The sequence below is a fragment of the Anser cygnoides genome, chromosome 10 (assembly GCF_040182565.1).
Source record: "Anser cygnoides isolate HZ-2024a breed goose chromosome 10, Taihu_goose_T2T_genome, whole genome shotgun sequence".
NCBI classification, from domain to species: Eukaryota; Metazoa; Chordata; class Aves; order Anseriformes; family Anatidae; genus Anser; species Anser cygnoides.
The window spans coordinates 11,404,138-11,425,543 of NC_089882.1; positions in this window are offsets into that span (position 1 = coordinate 11,404,138).

Below are 21,406 nucleotides of genomic sequence, written 5' to 3' on the forward strand. Positions count from 1 at the left end.
CTTTCTGAAGTTGCTTGCAGGGAAGTGACAGATTCCCCATGCTGAGCCCCACTTGCAAAGTGGATTCAGGCAGGAAATAAAGGTGCTCAGTTCCTATTTGGACAAGGCTGCTATGTATTATTCACCCCACAGAGCAGCCAAAGCAGGCTGTATCAAAGTGTCACATCTTAGCCAGTCCCTGCTTAGCACGCTGGCTCACCGGGAAACAGTCAGTGAAACACTCTGCTTTCTTGTGTGTCTCTGTAAAAGCAAAAAACAAAAGTCAAACTTAGTAAGTCCTCAGGAAAAGTGAATCCAAACTTGAGATTCAACTTTTCTAAGACTTTTTTCATGTAAGGAGGTCTCTTCTAATCACCTCTGATACTTCTTATTTTCCAGACATCCTAGACACTGCCATGAGGAAGTGGGTGATTGATTGGGGCCTCAAGATTTAATGTATTCACTGAACCTTGGTCTACTAACAGCTCATATTCATCTCAATAAGAACTGAATCAGCAGGTCACACCATGCCACCAGGATAATTACAGACAGAATGTATGAGATTTTTAAAATCCACTATTTTTTGTGTAGTTTTAGTTTATATCAAGCATGAATGACAAGGAAGATCCAAAAGGTTATAGCAGATGCTTAGCACAATAAGTAGGCAGCAGAATAATATGATAATCAGACCCACCCCTGCTATCTTTAGGGAGTTAAAACACAATTATTTTCAGTTGGAAGATTGGTTTTTTAAGTGTTTTCTGTTTGTCCAAATAACAACTCCAAGATTTGGCCCCATTCACATCTGAACCTAGAGGTACTTCATTACAATTTATAGTGAAACTCAAAGAACAAACACACATTTAAAGCTATTTTTAAAAGTAATCACTTCTACCATCCACAATTTCCACACTTCAATTTGGATCTTATTTCTCTGCATTGTCTTATTTACTCTGTAATTTCTGTTTATCCAAGAGTGCAACTATTCAGATGTAATATGTCACTTTCAGCAAGGCCCTACTTCTTAGCCAGTTTTTCACAGCTAAATTCAGTGGAGTAGAAGAAAGTTAGCAAGTTACTCTCTCAGTAGTCTAAACACATAATTCAATTATTATATGTATTTTGTTACTTGAGGATGTGAGTGGTTGATAATACCAGAGCCAGAGACACACACTGCAAACAGACATTGGAGGCAAACTCTTCTGGCTCCCAGGTCCCTGGGCCATTTGACCACTGGCCAAATTATAGGACTTCTGTTCATCCACGTGAAAAGCAACTCCTTTAGAAAACATTTACACCACTAAGCTACATGTCTAACCTAATGACAGATCTGTTCACGTCAGAGCTAGGTGCCCACACGACTTTGCTGAATCCTGACCAGGAACAACTCTTTTTGAGTTGCTGGTAAGTGCTGACATTTCAGTTGTGCATATTGTTAGCATACTGCCAGAGCATTAGGAGCCAGGCACAGGTTCCTAATATTACCAGGTTCTCTTGGGTATCAAGTTTTCTTCCATGAAAAAAATAAATTAGTCCTGAAGAACAATGTTTAATATAATTTTAATGCAGGCAGACAAAATTGTGTTTAACAATGGGCCAGCTGGTGACAGGTAAATCCTGCAAGAATTAGAGCTCTGTTAACAGTCTTACTTTCACAAAAGGCTCATGCCATGAAGCCACATTTATTAAACTTAGTTAAATTATTCCTCGCAGTTGTGTTATGGTATGTTCTAGTGTTCTACTGAAGATTAGTATGGATGGAATTATGCTGGTGAAAAGTGACAAAGTAAGGACAACATTGGCAGTAAATCAGAACATGAAAATCACTTCTCACCTGGTAACTTGTGTCAAGTTGTGTCCATTCCTACCAAGCAAAATCAAAATACCCTGTAGCCTTTTTTCATCCAGAAAAATCTCTACTTTTGCAGTCTGTTCATTCTGAAGGAAAGATGGTCTTTTGCACATAAAATCTGCACAAAACATAGTCAACACTGACATGTATAGGGCCGAGATCTAGGCAATTATTCTGATTTTCCCTGAATTTTTGTGCAGCTCAGGTTCAAAAAATCCTATACTTTTCTTTTTTAAGATAAAGATTTTTCAAGGTCCTTCCACTGTGCAGTTATAGCACTTCTTTTGATTTACACTGTCTGGTCAAAGTAACAGAATGATGACCAGATTTAGAAGATTAAAGGTAGGACTTTGATGTTACTATTATAGATTTAATGGAGCTAAGGGAATATTATGCAGAGTTCCAGCATGCTACTCTTTTTCATATAGCTGAATGGCCTTTCTCCTGAGGAACACAACAGAGTTCATTCTTTTTCAGGACTTTAAACAGAAATCTGTGAAACAAACTTCCAAGAGACCAAGTGCCATACAACAGTAGCTCTGTATATATATATTTAAAGCCATCCTCTGAAAAACTTATGAATGCATTTCTTAGGCATCACTATTATGTGGTCACTCTGCTGCTATTTCCTGAAGAACTTTTGCTATCACATAAACAGGAGGCAGCCACGAGGTGGAAGACATTGGCAGCCCTGGAGTGGTGTCACCGAAGGATCTGTTTGGGGCTACATCTTACTGGTGCACACATGGGCACAGTCTCTGCTCCTGCAGAAATGATATCCCAGTCCCTGCAACAAAGCATCACAGAAATATGTACCTGAAAGTCACAGCCACCACATGAGCATGCCACAATCCCCATTAGGAGGGCTATGGAATATTTGGCTGGTGTCTTGGTGTGGGAGGGTGCAGAATAATACAAAAACCTACCGAACTTGATTACATCATAGGGACCAAGAGGATTTCCTAATAAGGCCAGGCCAGGCCAGCCAGCTTTTTTCCTAAGTAGTGTGTCTGGATTATTACAGTCAGACATTTGTTCACAGTTAAATCAGAATAGCTGGATCTCCTTTGAATATTCCTTTTGTCAAAAAAATCCTACCAACATTTTTTCTAAGTCTTAGTTAGGGCCCAAAGCCATGCTTACTCTCCATACATGTGCAGAGATGATGAAGATTCATTATCATTTCATATCTTCCCTTGACTGTTTATCATTTACTATACAAAAAGTCCAATTCTGTGATGTGATTGCATGTACAACATTACCACAGCTGACAGGAATTCAGTACTCCACTATTTTACCTGTGTCTGCAGCACATGAGTGACAAAAAATAACTCTTTTGTTCCTCTAAATGGAGTGACAGCCATATAAGCCTCTTGCTATGCCTGGAAAAACAAAAACAATTAATAATGTTGAGCTTTCACTACAAGTTAATGTATAATTTAAGTGAAAAGTTCTCTAAAGACAAAAAAAAAAAAAAATACGCTATGCATTACAGCTTTGTTGAATGCTTCATTTGAGTGTCTCCTGAGGCCATTAAGTAGTTGACAGTATCTGTAGAAAGTACAATGTGTGGGGAACTTCACCTTTAATGGAGATTTGGTAATCAAGCAAACTGCACCCTTTATACACCTTGAAAGTTCACAGGCTAAGAAATTGTCCTCCAGAAGAGACTATATATAACCAAAAATAAGGCCTAGACATAATTTCTCTGAAACTCTTCAGGGTTGTCGTATAATAGCTGAAAAGGAATTTCTTGTGTTGCCCAAGTATCATAAAAGACTCCAGTGAGAGAGACAATTAACCAGATTCGCTCCTGGTTTAACAATCCAAACAAGAAGTTTGCTGTTCACATTTAATTAAACAATTCATTAAATGCTGGGAAATGATTTTCAGATGGGGAAATTTCAGGCCTTTATGTTACAGCTTGCTGTTTGAAAGATTCAGGATGCAAATATGGTTAACGTGGTGTCGACCACCAATAACATGGCACAGTTAATCACTGTCAAAGTAACTGAAATACTATGAAAATTACCGTTGTAGCACTTAGAAGCCAGAGTCATGCATTAGGTGTCCTTGATATTAGACGTAGAAAGAACATAAAAATAGTTCCTACTGTGAAAAGCTTACAGCCTATGAGACAAAAGAAAAGTGGATACAAACTAGCAGGAAAAAACAGACCCTGAAATTGTGTGGAGCTTATAGCAGAATGCTCTGCAGACATCCCCATGTTTATTCATAATTTCACACTAAAAAAGGAACCCATCTCCTGGTATAGGAGGAGGACTGTGATCCTTGCAGCAGGATATTCCTACATATGTCCACAGGACGTGTATGGAGTATCACTCAGCAGCAATGCAGCCATTTAATCGCGTGGATTCACTGTACATTCTTCAGGTCTTCACAGTGCACATACACAATAGATTCCACGCTCTCACTGGAGAAGTGCTTCAATATGCCCAAAAATGTCAGATAAATATTACATTTCCCAAAAGTGCGTCCTAGATTTTGGCAGCAAAAGAAGATGAAACATCTGAGACCAAGCAATATGCTTCCGTTCCCATACCAATGACCTCTAGTAAATAAGCCTTAATGTTCAGGTATTCTATATGAACACAGAGGTAGCAAAATGTGAATGAGGTCCTTCTGCTTGAGAACCTGTATTAGCCTGCACTCATGTGGGCCAAATGGCTGCATCTGGGCCAGGAGAAGCCAAGATTCCAAGATGCAAAGGCTGCAAGCTGCCGTTCCCTGCAGGAGTGGAATACTGCACTTACAAGTCGAAACTCAGCTGGTCTGTTGCCCACCTTCCTTTGATGAATATGCTGCAATTGCTGGCATGTGCCCTTGGCTGCCCCTGACAAGTGAGTTAGGTCATAATTATTTGTTATGATTTCTTATTCTGAGGCATTTCAAACAGTTTTTAATACTAAAACTTGTCAGTTCCTTCCTTGCATTGCAACATTGGGGTGCCTACTCTGTAAAATTGCCATGCAGTGGAATACTACTGTGCATGTTGGTGATTAAAGATAAACAAACTCCTTGTGTAGTTCAAAAGTTCAGCTACAATTTGAATGCTTTGGAGTAGAAAGCGATAAAAGAGCAGAGGAAAAAAAAAGTTGAAAAATATAGGATGAAAAATGCAGTTGAGAGGAGGAAAGAGAAAGTTGTAAATGAGCATAGAAGCAATTTAATTACCATATACAGCACACTTGTCAAATGCTACATTTCCCTGCTTTGATGTCTGATCCACAGGGGAAAGCTGTTTGCTGTTCCTTCAGAAGCAGTTTGGTTTTGCTTTAGTGATTCAGCAGATACCATTGGATCCTCTGCTCTGGACTTCTGCCAGACATAGCCCAGAGAATTTCACCAGTTGATTCCTGCACTGAGCTCAATAACTTCTTGTTGAACTGGGGCATGTCTTTTAGGAAGACAGCTGTTCCTCACTAGATCCGTAGGTGAGTTGTTTCAATTATTAATTTCCCTTGCTGTTAAAAAATTTGCACTTTATTTCCCATTTGAATTTGCCAACCTTTGTTCTAACAGTCACAGGTTTGTACCCTGATGACAGCCCATCTATCAGTTCAGCATTAGACAATTCATATGTGCCAATGCAGTTACTGGGAAGGAAACAATTCTGTCTTTGGAAAGACTTTCCTTTAGATGGGGCAAGAAAAACAACCTTTAATAAAAACTCCTTGGCAAGAAAAACAGCCTTTAATAAAATCTCCTCTGTAACTAAAGAGGGAGAAATGATACAAGGAGAAACGATACAGGGAGCAATCAGTAATAGCATTAGAAACTAGTGACAAGCTCGAATGTATGCAGCCTGAAAGGCAGCTGCTGATGCAAAACCAGGAAGACCTTTCAATGATTTTGAGTGACTTGGCAATCCCATAGTAACAGCAAAAGCAAGTTTTTAGAGTTGATCACTCTTGCTACTTTTAATTCCTATCCAATGTTTGCTGCTACTTGCAAATATCCAACCTTCACAATATCACCAAAGCCAGTCACCCAGAGCAAAGAATAGAGCTAGAAGCAGGGAAGAGACTACCTCAGCATAGCACCAGTGAGGGAAACTCAAATGGCTGAGGAATACTGTGTGACCTTTTTGTAGGGTTGACATACTTATGGCAAAGGGCTTGGCTGAGGAACACCTTCTTGTTAAAGCTGGTTTTGCAAAACAAAGGGTTTTTGACCAAATGGACAGTCTTCAGGGACACAGAAGACCATATAATGCATATGCACAATCTGAATCCATGAGGACAAAATGTAATCGTGGGAAATATTAATGCCCCAAATCTGCCACAAGCCAAAGAGGGGAAAAAAAAAAAACTACTCAGGGAAAAAAAAATCACAATTTTTATCGGTAAGATTAAGTATGCAGGGACACACTAATAGTGACTATAAGGAAGTTTGCATCAGGAGTGCAGAATCTTGTCTGTACCCTCCAAGTTCTCACTATCTTGATTTTCCAAGTTCTCTGTTAGTATTCATGCTGTGTGCTTTAGTAAGACCCAACCAAAAATCCATCCATCCATCCATTTACTCACTTGAAAGACCCTTATTTTATTTCTCCTTATTACTATACATACATACATATATACACATACATATGTAAGCATGCATGGGTATATATATCGACTAGTTCAATTGTAGTCAGCACAGCATTTATTTTTCTTCACATGATTGCTTGCACTCTCTTCCATGCATTCCATCAGTTGCTCTCCATTTGAGTTTCAAATCAAATCCACTTCATTTTCTAGTTACCGTATTTTTCTATTGCATGGATAAAAATGTTTGAAGCAAATAGAAGAGCTAGTTTGTTGTTAGAATTGTGAAGCAAGCTGACGCAATGTGAACCAACGCTCCCTAGATAATCCCCAGTTCTGACATGCTTAGTTTAAGAGACGTAAGCACACACATGAGATGGAGCAGTACGTTTTGGCCTCACATGGAAAGCAGACATAGAAGTGATTCTCAGCCAAAACAGCTCACTTTTTAGTCTGTGTATCAGGCATGAAATTAAAAATCGCTAGAGCCATATCTCAAGAACTAAATTAATGTTCTCTTGCACACATCTACAATCCCATCTATGACAGACTGGCAGGTACATCACTGAACACTGGAAGGTCTTGAATCAATATTTACTTCTCACTAATAAATGTCCAGCAACATACTTTGTGAAAACTATTCCACAAAGAGCATCCCAGATGTTGTACCAGAACAGCTAGGCAGCGGATAATGTAGAGGAACAAAATGGAAAGGCCAAATGTGAAAAGCTGTGTGTGATCTGGTTACTGCTCTCTGCTGCTGAAATCCTCTGCGGAAGGTATGGTAGACCATATATAACATGTCAGATTGCAAGCAAACTGTTGACTTTCTATGTGTGGATTATCAAAACAGGATGTGTCTATCATACAGCAATTCAGCTTCTGCTCAGACAGAAATAGAGTGCTTGTCAGATTGTTCTGGCTCACCCAGTTCCAATTACGAACAAGCTGGCTTCCAGGAAGATTCACCATGAAGTCCAAATCGGTTATGTCACATGAAGGGTCAGTGGTGGAAAGCCAAGGCTGATGAATGGCAGGAAAATGCTGACAAGCACCATATGTGCTTGTTTTATAAGGGACTCAAGAGGGATTACGGACCAAGTCAGAACATGACAATGCTGATTATAACCAGGGGGAAAAATGCACTGATCACAGATTGCCAAGGCATAAGGAAGTGCTGGGACCAACACTTTTAGTATTTGTTTAGCAACAGCACAACCACCAGTGGAAATGTGTTGGACTCACTATTAAGAAGGTTTGGTTGAGTTACCAGTCATAGCCAACTTAACAAGGCACTAGCAGCAGTGCAAGATTGTAAAATACATCAATTCCTGAAACACAGTGTGAGTTGCTAGGTTCTCCCTAAATGATTGCACCATTTGTTTGTTTGTTTGTTTTTGTAGTTCTTGTTTTGTTGTTGTTGTTGTTTATTTTAATCAGATTTGGGATGTGGGAGTCACTCCATGATATTTCAATGTTGTATACATCATCTAGAGATGGAAGAAGATAAAATTCACTGCAACTGTAGAAAGCAATCTCACCACTGGCCTTCACTAACCAGAATCTTTCTCAGATTCTCCCCAGTCATTTGTCCTTCCATCTGGTCAAACGAAAGCTCTGGACCACAGTGTAACTCTAAGGAAACCACAAGACATTTTACATATATTTTTCAGCTCAGTAAATGCAGAAGTGTTCATGCTTTGATTATTCTGAAATGGGGAGCTGAACTGCACTTCAAAGACTCCTAGAAAGACATGACTGTGCAAGAAGGTTTCAACCAATTTTAAGAAAAGCCAGGCAATCAAATGTTCTGCACAGCAGAATCTCTCTCCCAACTTCTCCCTGTGACAAACAAGGTTAAACAAGGATGTATCACAGGCCCTATCTTATTTGTATTATTTCATGCAGCAGAGCTAGATCAAAGGGACCTAAACATTATTATGTATACTAGGATGTGCTTTTGAACTGCCATAAATCTGTCTAATCTATCTGGTTAACACAATGCTCAGCTGATGGAGAGCTGATGTCTGGTACTCGCCACATACCAATCCTCCTTCCCACCATTCCCATACGCAGGTCTAACCATCTGCCTGCTTATCTGTTCACTTTTCTTGATTGTGCGTAGAATGTCCGTGCCAATTCTGAAAGTCTATTGCATTCAGATCAAGTTTTCCATTAGACTGAAGGTGTACAAAACCATTTTGCCTACCACATTGTAAGTCATAATGTTGTATTAGAGCCAAATTTCTCAGCTTGGGAATTTCTACTTGAGGTAGAGGAATATTCGGGTACTTTTCTGAACACAGCAGTAAGACCAAGTGATGATTTCTTGCAATATGTTGGTTCTATGCTCACAAAAAGCATTAATAATGAAGATGCAACTGATGGGTCAGGCACACTGTCCAGATGTGAATACCCTCCTACCTCTTTTATACAGAATATTTAGCATGGAAAGAGGAAGCATGTTTTCCTAAGAAAGTGCAGCAAAGACACACAAAAGGAATGCTCATGCACATACATTCTCATTAACAAGCTTTTATTTTTCCCAGCCACACACTGACCTGACATCCCAAACCACAGAAGAAAATTCTTAGATACACTATGTACTACTGTGTACCTACATTTTTTTTAGGAATTGTAAACTTGATTTAGAGAAGAAAAACATTTGGTTTGAAAAATCTATAATTTAGCTATCACACACCAAAACCAAGATAAAGAAATTAATGGGGGCATGCATTCTCAGCTGAGGAATCAGCTGTCAGTTCTGTTAAGCAACAGAAGCTGGGAACATACGTCTTCTTTTTCAGTTCTACACAAACTTCACACTGGGCTGCAGAGTCCGTTACTGTTCTTCCAGTATTAAGAAAATATTAATCAAAATTTATTAGGTAAGTAGCATTGTATTTCTTAGAATCTGGTCTTTGTGTGGCTGTACTTGTGAGTGTCTTTGTACATTCAAATTTTCAACAATAGCTGATTACAATTTAACCAAAAAAAAAAAAAAGAGGCATAGCTGGGATAAAATAATCATATAAAATGATATTATAAACTCTAAACATTGTGCCTACAGTAGGTCTAGGATAGGAATCCTCTCAAATACTTCTGAACTTTGTGGGAAAATGAATTTCATTAAAGCCAATTGGCAATTGTCCTATTTCCATAAACACTTTTCAAAGCAATGCTGATTACTTTGTCAGGGCCCCCAGTTCCCTTTCACCGACTTCTTCATCTGTCCAAGAACTGCACTCACCAGTGGGAGAAACAAGGATTCTGGTATTTATATGGAGCACTCCAACACCATGAATTGCATTTATTGGCTACTGAATCAAATAGAAAATCATCTGTTAATTTAGATATCACTTGCCCTAATCAGCATCATGAATCTGATATGACTGTATCTACCAGCAATGTAAGGAAGAGTTATTCAATGATGCTGAAAGCCTAGAAAGAAAAGAAAGCAATTTTATATGAAAACTAGCAGAAGAGAAATTCAACAAGAAATAACTGAAATCAGCCATTCAGATAAGAACAAATCTGAAATTCAAACTATTCCTCTTACTGGCCAGTTTTGAATTTGGTACGCCTCTTCAAATATAGATTTTAATTTTTAACATTGCTTGGCAATACTTTGACTATTCCCACTGTGGCTATAATGATAACAAAGAGCTATTGCCATGGTATATTCAAGAGAAGTAAAAGAAGGAAGTCCTATGGAAAATCTTAATTTTATAGCTTTCCTACAAAATAATTTTAGGTTTATGGACCACAGGTGACTCTGAAATTTTGTGCAGTCACATCCACGCACATCCACAAAATAACACGTTTCATAAAACAATTCATAAGGTACATGGCCACCAACAGTCAAGCTTGGCAAGTTATGTAGCTTACTAAATTTTTAATTAAGCTTCATATGATTGTTTTTAATTATTATTATTGCCTATCACAATTAAATTCTGATGCCATGGTAATATTTACAGGTTATATTCAAACTGAGCTATCCTATGCAAGCCTCTATACACACTTGTAAGCAGCTCACCCTGCCCCAAAGGACATGAAACCAGAATTCTGGATCTTTCAAGGTTTGTCTGTCTCCTTGAAACCTTGGTTTCACATTTCACTTTGCATTGGCTATTCCATCATTTTTAAAACTTTCAGGTTATTCTACCTGTCAAGGAAATGTGCATTAGCCTCCAACAGGAAAAGGCCATGTACCTGTAAGTGAAAAGCAATTAAGTTAATAATGAAAACAGTCAAGGTTTGTGTAGCTCTGTCAGAAAAATCAGAGATTTATTAATGGCACATTGGTTGGGGAAGAGAAATGTTAACTCCTGTTCAGTTAACTTGTATATGATTTGTATGCGTTTTGCTTTTCTAAGAACCAGGGAATTAAACTGTATTAATAAATACCTATTAAGGGGGCAAGTTTGTATTCACAAGACCTTTGACCCACCAATCAATGTTCACTAGTTCCAACCACACATTGATATAAATGAAGTGCAAGCTTTCTCTTGAAGTGCAAGCTTTTCCTTTTGCACTGAGAGACTGCTTACATTTCTAAGCTGTGAAGCAAAGGGGTTTATGAGGGATGGGCGAGAGACTAGGAACAAGTTCATTTACAAGCAGCAGAAGTAATGCTTGAATTTTGTGGATTTGTGTCAAATAGGTTACAAAATACTCCTACTTTGGACAAACTGAATGCTTCAAGATACTGGAAATTTGGACTAACTTCTTAGGAACTGACTTGTTGTTGCCATTCCCAAACTCTTTTGCCCAGCTTCCTTACTCCATAGCAACCTTATAGCACATTCTCTCCCGTTACCTTAGGTATAGGTCTTTGCTAACAAAGTCATACATCTTTTAGCTCTGAAAGGTAGTCTGCATCCTTACACTACTGCAGTGACTCACAGGCCTCTGAGACACGTTTTCGTAACAAGAAACTTCTTTTGACTAGCAAAGGAAGTGACAGATCCATTGCCTGTCTCTTTCCTAGCTCTCTTTCAGGTTCTGGCACAGGGCAATGGCAAAGGCTTGTTAGACACAGGGAAGACAAAACTGAGGTGCACCACTCGCTGCATTTTTTTACCACTGGAAGATCACATGGAAGTTACAGGAATCCTGAATGCAAGCCAGAGCAATCTTGAAATCTCTCTGACTCACTGCAAGCCTCATGGGATCTAGCTTTCTCAATAAAAACAGTGCGAATATGGCCTAAAGCCACCTCTCCCTTTCCGCACTTTATTTCCTTTCCAACTTCATTCTTGCACTGGCACAAAGAAACAGAACATGGTGCTGAAGTATTTATTACAATCCACAACCACTTGAAATTAGAACTGACTCATAAATAAAGCAGCACAGGCAGATTTGGGGTAAGCTTATCTGATTTACAGACTGCAACACTTTGCGCAGAAATAGCTTTGATTAGTAGCCATCTCCATTTAGTAGCTGCCTACTTACAGCACAGTTTATAATAGACATTGCCTTCATTCATTAGCTGTTCTTGTTTAGTACAATATTTGCTCCTTTATCACATACACCTTCAAGCAAAGCTGCAGGGGAAAGCAATTAAAAGCAATCAAAGGAATGCCTTCTAAACAAAGATATACAGGATGTTCCCTCTGCTAACATTGCTGAAGGCCATGATTATAATTTATAACTAAACAAATGCCCATATGTATGACATTACAAGCCCTGAACCATGATGTGCAGGTAATGAAACCGTACAATCCTTATTTATGCTATGAAACAAGCTGTTACTTTTATTGCAGATAGAGAGGTGCTTATTCCGTTGCTGCATGCAGGTGCAGCTCACAGTGAGTCAAGAGGACTGGCAAACAAACTGCTGTGGCAGGTAAGGCCTGCTGACTTAAGTATTCACTTGCTTTTAAAGACCCCCCACTCACAGAAGATATCCAATTGTCCTAAATACTTATAACCAAACCAGGTGAAGTGCTTTGAAAACATTCTATAAGCAAATTAGCTTTACAATCCACGTTTTTAACCTTCCTTTACCCACTACCAAAACGTGAAAGAAAATGCTCAGTCTCCATTGTAAAGCACTTTGCATTCAAGGGATACCAGGTGCTAAGTAATGCAATATTAACAAGCAGTTGCATTACTATAAATTCATTGTCATTAATAATCAAGAAAATTATTATTATGAAAAAAGTGGCAGTAGAGCTGTGAGTTGGGTGCAGCCTATCCTTGCCCCAGTACCTCCCGTTGAGAGCTACCAAAGGCAAGGGAAATTCCCTAGAAGGCCACCCCAGCTACTAAATTAGAGAAAATGCAGATTTTCTTCTCTATATTGTAACCATAAAACTTGACTAGAGGAAAAGAGGAAAGGTGCCTGTGCAGTTGAATTTTCTCACCCGCTCGGGAGCACCAGCAGCTGCATGTTGGAAGAGCCCCTTGGTCTCCCTGGGGCACGTGGACTCCCTGTGCGCTGGCCAGGGCTGCTAAAGGAACAACTTCACACTCCTGGAATTTGGCCAGAACCATCTGCTTCGCCACATCAGCTAAGAATATCATCTTGTGTTACTGTCCTTCAGTTTGAGCTCCGCACCCTCTTATTACTCACTCCCCCATCTCTGTTTCTATGGCTGGCATTTTAGTAACAATTAAACCTACTAACGTTTTTCTGATGTTAACTTTAATCTCAGTTTTTGCAGAACTGCTGTCATAAGGAATTAATACCATGCCATTTAGCAATTTAATTAATAAAAGAATGTTAAAATTACAGTATTAATGAGTAAAAAAACTATTTAAAGCCTTAGCAGTGTCAGAACTCCTGAAATTCAACAAAATATATGCAACACAAATGAATTAATGTAAACTCTGGGGCCTGAAAACAAAATTTGAATTCTTTGCCATTCAACGTCAATTATGCTCTCAGCCTACAATAATTTCTCTGCTGGTGATGAGGACTATTTTGTAATTTTTTTTCATTGGGTTCTAGTGGAGCAAAGAGGACATGCAGTTTGGTTCTATTTTCCATCTCTAAAGACATCAGTAAATTATCTGCGGATGCAGAATTTCAACTTATGACATCTAAGTAAATCATTTCCCCCTGTAGAAGTAATGGTGAACAAATATCAAACTGTTACTGATCTTCCCCTCCCACTCACCACACTGGATCATGCAACTGGCACCCACAATTCTCAAATACAGGACCATAGATGTGCATGCTTTGGAGTCAGCAAGAAAGAATAAGAATGGAGAACACACCCTGCTAGGAGAACAATTTAAGACAGTAAAACATTATTGAATTGTTGATGCCTAATGTAGGACTGCCTGCTGCAGATTTGATTCCTTTTTGCCACAGAGCTTTCACTGAACTCAGCAGCTGTGCATGAACAGATTACAGGATCAGAACACTTTACGTATTAAGATTTTTAAAAGCATAGGTAAACACACACTGAGTAAAAATGACAAAATATAACCCATTACAAAGTTCTAGTAGTGGTAAATGCAAGTGGTGGAAAGTGTGTTTTGGAAGATTTCTCACATGCTCATATTTATTTGGACAAAGCGTAGCAAAAATGTGTTTGGCACAAGACCAAATAGGAAAAAAAAAATAGGATTTCCAAAAATACTTCCCACTAAAGCTCAGACAGTTCCAGAGCAGAGGAGAAGTTTTCTATACAATCATCTAGACTCCTTTCAGTAGCAAATTTCCTATTGACAGTCATGGAAGCAAAACTGGATCCTGAACTATACAGAACATTTGCATTCTTCATTTTAGCAATTGTGCAAAGTTCATCTGTTTGGCTACATGCCAACAAGCAACCACATGCTTGTAGTGACCAGAAAGCACAGATGCTGGGGAAGACTGGCACACTCACAAGATTAACATTACTATAATACCCAGCCAGCAAAACTGCCAGTTATTTCAGGCTCTGTCCCATTCCCCCCAAAAGGAAAAAAAAAAAAAATCTTATTAAATACTCAGGAATTAAAAACAGCCAGATGAGCCAAGCCACTTGAATAAAAGATCTCTGGAACTAGATTTTTAGCTACATAAAAGAGCTGTCATGCATCAAAGTCAAGATGTATTGAGGCAAGAACCACCCAAAGGGATGGTGTTTCAAGTACTCAGAAATGAAAGGTCCATAGGCAGCTGCATGTGCCCTGTGCGTAATAGCATTCCTGAGCTGGGGGAATTGGGTTCATGGACATGTAATTCATCAACCTAAAGCATGAACAACACTTTGCCCACCATCTCAAGCATCGTACTTTTACGGAGCTTAACTTCTGTAAATATCCTGGACCTTCAGTGAGATTTCCAGGACCCTATGTCCCTCAAAACTGTTTGGTACTTTACCTATGCATAACAAAGGAATTCATTTTCTTAAGCAGCTTAATGATGATAGGTGTCATCACCATATTCCAGTGAAAATAATTCGATAGCCCCTTTTAACTGAATCCAAAAAAAACCTACACATCCCAATGTGGACTCACAGATGATTTGAATATATACATTTATGCTAGTATAATTAGTTATTAATATAAATTAAATAAGTGAGAGCCTTACCATTTATTTTACATATAATAATGACAGAATAATTAAAGCCAGTGAGTATTAGACCTGTACAAAATACCTTTGAACATTAAACCTTATGTAGGTCATAATTATTTAAAAAGTATATGACCAGAGATACTTTGTTGGGAAAAAAAAAAAAACTTTTTGTTTCATTTTACATGATTATTTTTTTATTTCCAAAAGCTTAAAAAGCTTAAATATATACGTAGAAAATGATTTATTAAATATCCCATTGTTAAATCCTCCCAATGAAATTAAAATCCTTAGCAACAGACATAAGTTTCACTCACTCAACCTATTTATATATCCATATGTCTCCACTTAGTTACTACCTTTTCTGATAGAAACTGGTATACTCTTTTCTACTGCGACATAGACCTTCAGGGATCACCGTACCTCTATGTCATTATAAACATCAAAGTGTGGTAAGAAGTTTCTGCTGTGTCCTGTATTTAATACCTACTCAATTCACGGATTGAGTTCATTTTCAGCTGTACCCATCTTCTCTTCAGAAGCTGCACGTCACTTTTCCAGTGCCTCCATTATCACAAGCCTACAAAAAACAACTATTCTTATATGGATTTTAATTTTTTCCTCATTTCAAGAGACAATCCTGCCTTCTTCAGCTGACCTTCAAATTACCACTCCTCATATAGATCCATCCTTCTCCAAAGGCCAGCTGATGGCCACTTCTTACATCAGTGCTACCAAGAGTAGTAACTGGCAGCAGCCATGAGGAAAGATGAAGCTTCTTTATAGCACAAAATAACAACCTCGGCCACTTTCAACTTCGGCAAGCACAAGAACAATGTGGGAGAATGCATTTATTCTAAATAAAAATTGAAACATACCCAAGAAGTAAGATTTCACTAAGTTTATGTGGCTTGAGAAGTTCAAAGGGTTATGTCAAAAAGTCTAAAACTGGGAAATAAATTTTACTTAAAATCTATTTTCATTTTGCATTAACTCCTAAAATGGGTTTAGGATAAATTATCACACTGACAGTTTATCAGTGTGATATTAACCCTTTAATGGGTTTTCAGATAAATTATCACACTCAAAGATTTATTGCATTTTAAAGACAAAATAAAGGCTAAATTCTTCATCTAAACTCAAAGTGTGGACCCTCGCTATAAAATCACAACTAGTGCTTCCAGAAATTTGTATAGACAGATTTTCTCGTGTGGAAAACACACACTATTACACTGAAATTAACAGGACCAAGAAAATTGTTACATACTTGAAACAGGTTTCTGCATAAAGTGCAGCATCTTTGTAAGAGGAAGAGCTAGAACAGCCCTTTATCTTAAAACTTCTGCTGAGAGAAAGGAAGATTGGGAAGTATGATCTCTTTAAACCAAAAGGTAAATACAAATATCTAATAAGTGATATAAAGTACGTATGTGATAAGAAAGAGGATTTCCTTGTCAATTACTGTCCAAAACTTTAGCTTTTTTTCATATTCGGAACCAATACCTCTCAGCAAAAGAGGAAGCATTTGATTACATTTAGAAAGCATTCATCTGTCAGATTAATTATTTTGAAGCAACAGCAGCAATGCACTGATTAAAACATAAAGCTTTCTATCTCTATGCTTCTATAACGGTCACATTAAGTAAATTCCATTTCCCTGAAAAGATTCAGACTTACTGAAAGGTCTTTATGTACTTATAAATGTGTCAACAAGAGATGAGGAGGTAAGGGTTTCTGAGAGGTATTACTCCAATGTATATTTGATAATGAAATTTGCTGGTTAAATTAGCCAGAGAAAAGGTATAAAGGTCTAATGGGCTTAGTCTACCATTCAAAAGAGCATACATTTCCAGTTGCAGCAAAGATATGATGGATGCTTACTACAAAAGAGTATAACAACCAGCAAGGACAGAGATGAATTTACCTGTTTGTAAGCGAGGTTGTTACAAATAATTTTTGCCGTGAGAATGAACTCTTCTCTATGACAAAGCAGTCCTGATTACCAAAACCATACTCTCCAGTCACAAAAATAAATAAATAAATAAAATAACAAAATAATAGTTAAAAAATAAATAAATAAATAATACATCTTATAAATCTTTTGTCTAGATCATTGCAGTTTGTCTACTTTAGTAATCCTGTACTGGATATTCACAGTGGGTCGCTGATCACTTACATCACAAGGCATTGCTCTTGTTAATAACCATAGTATTGAAACTAGAAAGGGATAAATATCAAACATGTCCATTCAGAACATTTGAATACTTTCAATTTGTACTGAAATTAATTATGTTTTGAGATTTGCAATTAGTGTGGGGATTCATAGACTTCTGGGAGCTGTTCACAGTGCACACATTGGGAATTTTATGTCCCCAGATTTAATACAAATCAAACTCAATGCTTATTCTTACCAAAATAACCTCAAATCAATCCTGTTAATATTTGATTAGCCATACTAGCTAGTTGCAACTCAGTGCTACTTATTACCCTGGGGAGCAGAGCTGCCTAAAAGTGGCATTCAAAATCTCTAGGATTTAAAGATGCATTACACTGGGGAAGCCATTTAACCAGCACTCATTTATACAGTCAGATTATATGACTGGTGGCATATAAGGAACATTGCAAGTGCCAGAAATGTGTCATATGCTATCATCATGTGCTATTTAATATGTACATCACTTTTGTTACCTCACAGCTCATTGTTTAAGAAAAGAAAAAAACAGTGTGATGTAGTAAAGTGGTAGAAGTAGAGTTATGTGAATGCATCCTTCTCATCAAACTTCAAGATGAATTACAGTTCATTCTCAACTTGAGACAAGTGATAAAATATCAGAATGCTTTGCAGTTGTGCAATCATTTTCACCTGGAAGAACTGACTCTAAAGGGATAGTATGGAGTAGTGGAGGGCTCAGGGACAGGGTTTCTTTAAGTAAAAGCACCCCATATTTCTGTGGAGAATTACCTCACATTTCAGAGTCCTACACTATTATAGAATCATGAAAAAAATTGTAAAACTTTACTGGTATATTAATGGACTTCATCTTCCAAATAGGCACCAGATTTATATTTCTTCCTATGAAATGCAACAAGTCCTTTCAGATTCCATCTGAGGTGAAAAGAATTAATGTTCATTTCTGGAAGTGTGAAAAATTATGCTTTATCTGTAAATATAATATCTTTACAGACTCTAGTGTGAAATTAATACATCAGCACTACATAAAATGTATAATTCATGAACTGATACCAGTCAGATGTAGCAGCCATGACAACCGAGGCATCTGCAAATCATCAGCATACATCTGGAAAACAACTGATGTCAACAGTGCCAATAAGAGTGGAACATGGATTTTAAAACATAAAAACTTTTCACTGCATCTACCTGCTTACCTTTGCAATGTATGATTTAAAAATTGAGACAATACTTAGAAAATAAGCTGTACGTTTTTTGAGAACAGCCAACAAAATCATTTTCATGTGTGAATAGAAGTAAATGAATTGTTACAAACTCTAGAAAACAAACATCATTAACAGAATTATGATACCATCTCTTGAAGAAACATAAGGGCATGCATTGAAACAGTGACATAGATTGTAAATGTTACTGAGAGCACAATTTGGGAAATCTACGTTGAACAAATTAGGTGCTAGTAAAACACTACATAGACCTTCACAAATCCACATTTACTTTGAGTCCTCTTTTGCTGCGGACCAGCATGCAGAGGGTGAAGGATCCTTGCCCTGCACAACAGGGAGGTGATGGGTCATAGACTGGCCCTCCAAGGGCAGGTTGCAGGGGTGGCAGAGGTGTCTGCTGGACAGACCCAAAGCCACAGCAGCAGCAGCAATATCAGCATTGCGCTTTTTTCCTCTCAAGTTCTTTAGATTTCACCTACACTGACAATTTCAAGGGGAAGAGGTGGGGAGCACTTAAGCCTTGCTGCCAGCTTAGATCCTCAGCTTCTTTCTCAAACTGCTGAAGGATGTTTCTTTAGTGACACAGAGGATGAGGATTACAGTGCTGTGGGCACCTGCCAGATAGAAATTTGAGTAAGATTGCTACCACACTCCAAACATATGCATGTGAATCACCCCCGTGCATTTACCATATGTCATTGTAAGAACATCTGAATTTTCATCCAATTATCCATTATTCTAATTATTGTTCTGTACCAGAAATACTAAATTATGCAACATGAATATTAGTAAGTTAAAAAAAATAAACAGAAGAGAATCTTGTATTCTATACCCTAGTGGCTGCTGATGCTAAAGAATGCTGCTGTTTTAGAAAGTGTCAAAAAACTAAGATCCCTGGAAAATTCCACCTGTTGGTTAAGGTTACTCAGTAATCTGAGCACAATCTTGATGTGACGGTGGCTGAATCCAAGGAACATATGATATGCACCAGAAAAGCAAAGTAACATATAAATCTGTGGATTAGCTTAATTGTCAGTAATTTAAACAACGCAAAGTTAGATATCCTGAATATAGTTTTCTAAACAAAAATAAATAAATAATAAATCCCAAACAAGCCAGAATCCACACCACATATTTACTTGGAGAAGGAACTGAGTGGATCTGGGAGAGTGTGTAATAGGTGTTCAGTGTCTGATGTAATGGATATCACAGCCACAGACTGAAAATAAGGGGACGAAAACGCCTTGCATCAGCCATGGCTGGAGTGCCAGCAGATAGAGATCACAGCAGGAGAGGCAGGGAAAGCCAGTGCAAAACGCCTCTTGTTTTTTTAGCTCTTTACAGAAATCTCTCTCATGTTTCAGCTCAGTGCCAATGGCCCTCCATAACCGTTCAAAATACGGCCTGAAAGGCAATTGACTTTGTTGACTGACCCTCAGAGTAATCCCCCAAAACGTCCCTACTCATCCTTAGAGGAAAATGCTGACATGAGTTGCAGCATCTCGCACTGAAGCCACGGAAGACAGAGAGGCCTCATTCTCCTCTCAATCACCTAAGGCAACATCCAGAAAACCCCTTCTCATGCCCATTGAGCCTGATCCCAATCCCGCTTTGTACGCCAGCTGCTATCCACTATTCTAATGGCTTCAAGCAGCCCTAAAGCCTGTTAGTCAGTCACTGGCAAGCAGTCTTCCTTGCAGATTTTACATTACCCCAGGAAACAGGACATTTCCAGTGTGCCCTGAATGCTCTGCAGTCCCGAGCTGTCAGAACAGCCTCCATGGGCACGAGTGGACAAACCAGAGGAGGTGAGATTTCTCTGGGAATTGCAGCAGAAGCTGAACGGCTTCGGGGTACTTTTGGCATAAAAGGCAGCCTTTATGCCACCTTCACATGCAGCCGCAAATGAGGATCTGGCTCTTTACATGGGAACGAAGCATAAAAAGAACATTTTAAAGGATACAAGAGCAAAAAAGCATTTAGTACTGGTCTGTCCTTTTCTCCCCACTGTGATCTCTGCACATTGGCATGCTGGCCTTGACAGATGCAAAGTGGTTTTTGTTCCTTCACTCTCATTTTGCTGTGGTGGCACACACTACAAGAAACACTGTGAATGTATTAATCAGTTACTCTCCAATATCCCAACTCCTCCTCAGAGCAAACAGATGTCCCACAAACTTGTCACTGCATGTGGCAGGATGTCTTTATAATGAAAGTTGTTTAGTTGCTTTCAGTTACAGTATATAAAGAATTAGCAGTAGAAGCTACATGTAAGGTTTGAGGGATAAGCAGAGCTTGGCATCTTTTGGTAAAAATAATTTATTTTCAGTCATCTTTAATCTTTAATAAAGAAATTTATATAGGGTTTAATACTTCCCCCTTTTTAATAGTTATCCAAGATCAGGTCTTAGGGTCTTGTCTCCAAGAAAGGAAGAGACAAATATGCAAGACATTGAATTGATATATGGCTTTACTCCTAAGAAAAAAGGTGAGAGGACCTCCTGGAGTCTGGTCTGCTGCTCACTCAAGCCATCATGTCTTAACAACCCCTTTACATAGCTTTGTCTTAAAAATAATAAGTTATTTTTGCCCCCATATCTCTCAGTGGAAAGCTGTTCCAGAATTTCACTTCATTGACAACTAAAAATGTCCTTCCAGTTTCCAAATTTAATTGTATTCATGATTGCTTTATACTCATTTGTCCTTTTGCCAACATTGCTCTTTAGCTTCAGCACTTCTTTTTCTTCCTCAGTCATTTCCGATACATGAGCTTGAAACTTGTTAGTCTCCAAATGCATGACCTTGCACTGCATACCAGTGAATTTCATTTGATTTTAACTGTTCCAGGCCTCAATTTCATATAGTTCTTCCTATCTGACAAGCTGCTCCTATTCACAGTTATGCCATCTGTGTATTTTACGAATATATGTCTCTTTTTAAGACAATGATACTAACCAAAATACTAAATAAATTAGTCACAAGACCAGCTCTTAAAAATTGTATTCCCCCTTCAACTAAAACTTTCTAGTGTTTCCTGTAGTTCTAAGACCTTTACATCCTTCTTTGCTCACTTTGCAGCTTTCTTTTTGATGAGAATTA